Source organism: Saccopteryx leptura, chromosome 1 (genome assembly GCF_036850995.1).
Source record: "Saccopteryx leptura isolate mSacLep1 chromosome 1, mSacLep1_pri_phased_curated, whole genome shotgun sequence".
Lineage (NCBI taxonomy): Eukaryota > Metazoa > Chordata > Mammalia > Chiroptera > Emballonuridae > Saccopteryx > Saccopteryx leptura.
This window is the reverse complement of record NC_089503.1, coordinates 367,821,165-367,828,473: the sequence shown is the minus strand read 5'-3', so window position 1 is coordinate 367,828,473 and position 7,309 is coordinate 367,821,165. Positions and strand designations below refer to the sequence as shown.

General features: G+C 46.2%; 1 non-coding gene and 1 pseudogene across 1 annotated transcript; one reads left to right on the top strand and one right to left on the bottom strand.

Moving 5' to 3' along the window:
- Nucleotides 1-798: 798 nt before the first annotated feature.
- Nucleotides 799-3,616, bottom strand: LOC136388463 (arginine--tRNA ligase, cytoplasmic pseudogene; annotated as a pseudogene).
- Nucleotides 3,617-6,426: 2,810 nt separating this feature from the next.
- Nucleotides 6,427-6,502, top strand: TRNAG-GCC (transfer RNA glycine (anticodon GCC)). Its single transcript has one exon. It is a non-coding gene; the product is annotated as a tRNA-Gly (tRNA).
- Nucleotides 6,503-7,309: the final 807 nt, after the last annotated feature.

Below are 7,309 nucleotides of genomic sequence, written 5' to 3'. Positions count from 1 at the left end.
AGCAGTGCCCACCTTGGGTCCCGACAAGCTAGAAGCATTTAGGGATTCTGGGGAGAGTCTCTGGGTCCTGTGCAATGGTCACAGCAGTTGCCAGGCCCACCTTCTCGGTGATTTTACAATTCAGATGAGGCATCCTAGGTCTACTAAGATGATATTTTGTGTGTGTGTGTGAGAGAGAGAGAGAGAGAAAGAGGCAGGAAGAAAGAAGGATGAGAAACATCACTTCTCTATTGTGGTACTTTATTTGTTCATTGATTGTTTTCTCATATGTGCTTTGACCGGGGGGCTCCAGCCAAGCCAGTAACCACTTGCTTAAGCCAGCGACCATGGGGTCATGTCAATGATCTCACATTCAAGCCGGTGGCCTTGAGGTTTTGAACCTGGGTCCTCAGCATCCCAGATCGAAGCTCTATCCACTGGGCCTGGGATGAAATTTTTTTCTTTCTTTCTTTTTTTAGAGACAGAGAGGGAGAAAGGGAGATGAGAAGCATCAACTCATCATTGTGGCACCTTAGTTGTTCACTGACTGCTTTCTCATATGTGCCTCAACCAGGAACCTCCAGCTGAGCCAGTGACCTTGGGCTCAAGCTGGATGAGCCCACACTCCAGCCAGTGACCTTGGGATTTTGAACCTGGATCCTGAGTCCCAGGCTCATGCTTTATCCACTGCGCCACCATCTGGTGAGGCTAGGATGAGAGATTTATCTATCTATCTATTTATTTATTTATTTTGAGATTTTAATTTTTTTATTTATCTTATTATTTTTTTTTTAGTTGACAAATCTCCTTTACTTGTTTTTATATCCACATGATTGTAAAAAAGCAAAAGGTGCTAATGGCCACTTTGGTAAAAAGACAGTGTTCAAACCTCAGAAGGGTTACACTCTTTGGACGGGTTTGATCCCCAGGATGTCAAAGCCCTTGGCCATGACAGCGGCCACCGCCTCACACAGCAGCATCTGGCCCAGGTTCACCTTCAATACCTTTTCAGTCTGCCGATCCTTCCCCACACAGTAGCAGCTGTCGTAGAACTCAGTGAAAGTCGTCGCCAGCTCATAGATGTAACCACAGAGAGTGTGGAGGAACAGGTCATCTAAGGTCTTCTGCAGAATCTCAGGGAACCGTCAGGTGCACCGGCCCAGCTTCCACTCCTCCTCGTGGTCCAGGACGACCCTGGTCTCTCGGGCAGCTTTCCGGAGCATCTCTTCGTCCACATTGGCCAGACGGGCAATAGACCTGATCCTGGTGAAGGCATACAGCAAGTAAGCGGCTGTGCTTCCTCTGTCGTCCAGGATTTTGTCAAAGGAGAAGATGTAGTCGTTCAAGCGGTTATGGGAAAGGTCGGCATATTTGATACAGCCATACGCAACGGATGTCTGAGCAGCCTTCAACTCCTCTGAGGTTAAGACCTTGTCTCTTTCTTTCTCCTTCAATTTGTCCATGGATCGTTTTAGACCTTCTTCCAAAAGGTCCATGAGGCATACTGTTTCACCTGAGCGTGTTTTAAACTTCTTCTTGTCTTCCCCGAGCACCACACCAAATCCAGCATGACACACTCGCGTCACTTTAGGGTCATGCCAACCAATCATTTGAGCAGCAGCAAATAGATTGTCCACTGTCCACCACATAGATAACCATATTTGCTTCTTCCTCAGTTATCCTTTAATAGCAGCCAGGTCAGATGCATCATAGGTATAACCCCCATCTGATTTGACTATGGTTAATGGTATGGAACATCCTGGGACAAACACAATCTTTCTGCCATCATCCACTTGCACAAATCCTTTATCTTCAAATTCCTTTACAACATCATTCATCCTATCTCGATAGAAGGATTCCCCCCTCTCTATTAAAGAGATGTCCAATGCATCGTAGATTTTCTTAAACTCCTGGCGGGAGACATCACAGATAAGCTTCCAAGCTTTTACAATATCTGGGTCTTTACTCTGAAGCAGAACTACACACTGGTATGCGCGCTTCTTAAATTCCTCCTCAGTATCAAATCTCTTCTTGGATTCCTTATAAAAGGCCTGAAGATCCCCAATAGGAGGTGACACTGTTAGGTAATCTGGAAATTTATCTTGCAGGTGAGCAATGAGCATGCCAAACTGGGTCCCCCAATCTCCTACATGGTTTAACCTCAGCACATCATAATATCCTGCAAATTCAAAGAGGCGACACATGCTCTCTCCTATGATAGTTGACCTGAGATGGCCCACGTGCATCTCTTTAGCTATGTTGGGAGAGGAAAAGTCAACTATAACCTTTTTGTGCTCTCCAAGGGCAGGTAGTTGAACACCATTCACCAGGAGATTGATCAACTGTTTTGATACAAACTCCTTTCTTAAGTGGATATTAATAAAACCAGGACCAGCAATTTCAACTTTTTCAATATATTCATTGTCTGGGAGGTGTTTGGTAATGTTTTCGGCAATTTCTCTTGGATTAACTCTCTGTTCCTTTGTTTTCAGCATCTGAGAGATGCCCATAGCACTGTTACACTGGTAGTCCCCGAACTTGGGCTGTGACTCGGGGTCACTATCAGAGGAGGGTTCTCCAGGTCTGGGTACGCCGCCTTATGGCTCGGCCGAAGATCTCCTGTAGGCGCCTATTGATGTTCGTCATGTTTTTAGCTGGTTTGTTCCTTTCTGCTTGAAGACTCTTTAGAAGGATATTCAGTCGATATTTTAATTTTAAATTTTCTTCCCACAACTTGTCCAAATTTGGCGAAGCTTCTAAACTGCCACCGTTTTTCAACCGATCAGTTTCAGCAGTCAGCGACTTAATCTCTTTTTCCTGCCGTAGTAGCCGCGCGGAGTACTTTGCCACCAGCCCGTCCACCCTCCTGCCAGCGTCCTGAGATTTTTATTTTTATTTTTTTTAAAGATTTTATTTATTCATTTTTAGAGAAAGAAGAGAGGGAGAGAGAGAGAGAGAAGGGGAGGATCAGGAAACATCGCTTCCCGTATGTGACTTGACGAGGCAAGCCCTGGGTTTTTTTTTTGTTTTTTTTTTTTAATTTTATTTATTCATTTTTAGAGAGGAGAGAGACAGAGAGAAGGGGGTAGGAGCTGGAAGCATCAACTCCCATATGTGCCTTGACCAGGCAAACCCAGGGTTTTGAACCAGCGACCTCAGCATTTCCAGGTCGATGCTTTATCCACTGCGCCACCACAGGTCAGGCGAGATTTTTATTTTTTAACAGAGGCTGACTTCATTCCTGCTACACACCACCTCCCACCGACCTCAACTTGTTATGTAGGGATCAAAATTCCTTCCGAGTCCCACCTGTAGACCAAGTGGTGAATAGAGGTCCTTGGGTTACCACAGTCTTGACATACATTTCAAGTTTATGATTCTCACTCCCATAAAACCTAAAAAAATTGAGATGCAAGTGTTTTGGTTTATGCCGTTAGTGTCGTACTTACAGACTACATGGGCGGACTAGTTTGGCTGCATGCAGCAGTAGAATAAGCAGGGACACGGAACATGAGTGAGGAAGCTGGCGTCCCCAGGATGCTTGCCGTCGCCATATTGGACTGTTAAAAGTGCAAGCGTTCCGTTTGTGTTAGGCTAGGGTGTGTTTCAACTTGCACCAACATTTGAGTTACGTCATTGTTGTTGGAACGAAGCTGTGTCATTACCCGAGGACCCCTTATATTTGTATTTTATCCAATCCTTGAGAATCATGCTCTGAGAAGGTGAGGAAACTTGACACGGTCATACTGTGTTGTAGTCGGTTTGGGCTGCTCTAACAAAGTACCATACCAGGTGGCTTATCAATAATGGAAATTTATTCCTCACAGTTATGGAGGGAGGCTGGAAGTCTGAGGTCAGAGTGCCAGCATGGGTGGGTTCGGGTGAGGCTCTCTTCTGGGTTGCACGTGGCTGACTCCTCACTGTCTCCTCATGTGGCAGAGCGCAGAGAAGAAGCAAGCTCTGTGACTCTCTCATAAGGACACTAATCACATTGGGAGGGAGGGTTTCAACATAGGAATTTGGAGGGGACCTAAACATTCAGTCCATGACATGCAGTTATTAAGTGATGGTGGGATTTAAACTCAGATCTACCTGGGAAGCCTGTTTTTCTTACTCTGTACTATACGGTATAGTCCTTCCTGAGTACTTCCATTCATTCATCAAAACGATCATCTGTGTGTTTTGTGCTATGCTGGGCACACACAGATATGAGACAGTTCTTGCCTAACCAGGTGGTGGTGCAGTGGATGGAGCATCGGCCCGGGATGCTGAGGACCCAGGTCCGAAACCCCAAAGTTGCTGGCTTGGATGCAGGCTCACCAGCTTGAGTGCGGGGTCACTGGCTTGAGCGTGGGATCATAGACATGACCCCATGGTCGCTGGCTTGAGCGCAGGGTCACTGGCTTAGCGGGAGGCCTCCAGTCAAGGCACATATGAGAAAGCAATCAGTGAATGACTAAGGTGCCACAACTATGAGTTGATGCTTCTCATCTCCTTTCCTGTCTAAGAAAAAAAAAGAAAAAAAGTTCCTGCAAGCAAGTGTCTTAGAGTTGAGTGGGCTGTCTAGAATCCTACCTCTCCCAGAATGGAGTGAGGTTATAATGCACAGAGACCACACCCGCCACACACACACACACACACACACACACACACACACACACACTTCAGACTTTCTGAAATAGAGAGCTGCCTTATTCTTCTCATTAAAGGACCTTGCCAGCTGCCAGGCGGGATGTGGCATGGCCACGCCTGAAAAGCATCCAGTGACCCACCTGCCCTTGGTTGACATTGGTACTAGAGTTCGCGATGAGGTTTCGCTTACATTTGGATCCCTGTTACTTAAAGATCACCCTGCGATGACAGTTAACATGACAAGTTATTAATGTGGAAGCCTGCCCATCACGTGTGGGCAGTGCAGTCCAGGGCAGCCATCTCTGAGTCCCTGAGTGTTCACACACTCGTCAAGCCAAGGGGAGGGCCCCTTCATGCAGTGCGGGACTGTCACTCAGCTGGAAAACAGATGGCTCTATCCACAGCTTCCAGACGACTTTCCAGAGAAGGTATACAACTTCTAATGATATTCAGCTCGAAAATATAAAATCCCACCTTAAACACATTGATAAAAATTCCAATATCCTTACGTATGCCTCAAAATAATCTCAGTTATAAACAGTGCCTAAGATTATTCTTGATGTCAATATCCCGGTTGTTCCCTTCAGAATAGTTCCCAGAATTTGTAATTATTTTGTTTGTCTTTCTTCCAGATGAGGTTATCTTTTCATTGTTGTTTTCCCAGCAACTGGCCAGGTGCCCAGAGCAGAGAAGGCTCCCATCCTGTCGTCCTAGCATTGGCACAGGGCTTGGGGAAGCAGCACGTCCCTGTGATGCATATATCATACCTACCTGTGGCCCAGATGATTTCTTTAGTGTCTGGGAAAAACTTGGGCTCACAAGTTTTCTTGTGATGCTAAAAGTGTTATGTAGTTGTCTAAATTACAATTGTCTTAATTTATCCTTTTTTTTTTTTTTTTTAAGAAATTTGAGCTTCTTTACCAAAAGCTCATACTAACTGAGCTTCAATCAAGGATAAGAGGATAAGGTTGTGCAAATAATTTGCCTTGAGCAATGGAGTTTAAATTCTGATGCAAATTGACCAACGCTCACCTTTTTCCTTAATAAGTGACTGTTACTGTAAAATACTGAGCTGAACCCTTTCTACTGCAGTTCCGCATTTAACCTCGGCCATCTGAGCTAAGCATGCCTATTTTCCTTTTCAGCTGACGAAACTGAAGTTCCAAACATTAGTGAGATTAACTTGCTCTCGGTCCCACAGTAAATAGCAAGGCTTTATTCTAAGAAGTGTGTTATGTCACCTCCAAACACACACAGACCCCCTTCCAGCACAGATAGGAGGGCTCTCTGTGCCCTAAGACACATATCCCATTGCACCCAGTTCTAAATGAAAGTGCAATTTAAGATGTACTTGTACATAACAATTTCCCTCTTCTGTGCCTCTCTGGGCACCTTGCCCTTTAAGATAGGCACTGTGTTCTTAGGATTTGAATTCTGACTATTCCCTTGTAAGGGCACGTGTAACTTTTTGCCTTGGTCTTAACATATACTTTACCCAGTCCTCCTACAGCAGAGGGCCAGAGCCGTACGTAAACAGCACAGTGAGCGAGCAGACAGGTCAACCCCTGGTCACGTGGCCTCCGAAAGGCCTGACGACCTTAGCATTTCATGAGGGAGTACAGGAAGGCACGAGGTCATTGGAACCTGGGGCTGATGGCTTGCTACGAATAGGCCCGTCTGACTGGGAACATTGTCACGGGGAAGGCATTCAATTTGCCTTGAAAAGTGCTAGTTTGGTTTAAAACACTGCTAAATTCATCAGTTAAGGGAAATGCACAACTATGTCTATTATTTGAACAAAGAATGCCAGTCTCGGCCCTGGCTGGTTGGCTCAGTGGTAGAGCGTCGGCCTGCCGTGCGGGAGTCCCAGGTTCGATTCCTGGCCAGGGCACACAGGAGAAGCACCCATCTGCTTCTCCACCCTTCCCCCTCTCCTTCCTCTGTCTCTCTCTTCCCCTCCTGCAGCCAAGGCTCCATTGGAGCAAGGTTGGCCCGGGCACAGAGGATGGCTCTGTGCTCTGCCTCAGGCGCTAGAATGGCTCTGGTTGTGGCAGAGCGATGCCCCAGATGGGCAGAGCATTGCCCCCTGGTGGGCATGCCGGGTGGATCCTGGTCGGGTGAATGCAGGAGTCTGTCTGACTGCCTCCCCGTTTCCAGCTTCAGAAAAACACACACACAAAAAAAAAAAAGGAAAAAAAAAAAAAAGAAAAGAATGCCAGTCTCCTATGAATTTTTTGTTTACAAAGTGACATGGAATCCTACTCATGACACATTCCTTCAGGTACACCAGGTTTTCAGATTTCAAATGCCATGTCTGGTTTGGAGAGATTTATAGAATGGCTGAGGCCCTCTTTGAATCTGCCCATCTGACAGATGATCCCAACTGATTCATAACTAAGACACGAGTCCCGAGTCTTGGCACAGTTACCTCCAGCTCCTGCTTAGGAGAGCGTGGGGGCAGGAGGTGGAGCTGAGGACGCATTGTTAAGGCAGAATTACTACCTCCCCCGGGGAGCTCGAAGCAACATACTACTCCATCAATGAGAACACCCAAGTTCCACCCTCTTCCCCTCTACCTCTTATTTTAAACATAAGCCGTTTCACCATTCAATAGTCCAGTGGTATGCGCTCTGTCTCACTGTCTCAGCCTGCAGCTCGTTTACTCATGGCATCTCCAGTACCAGGAAGACCTTGTCTC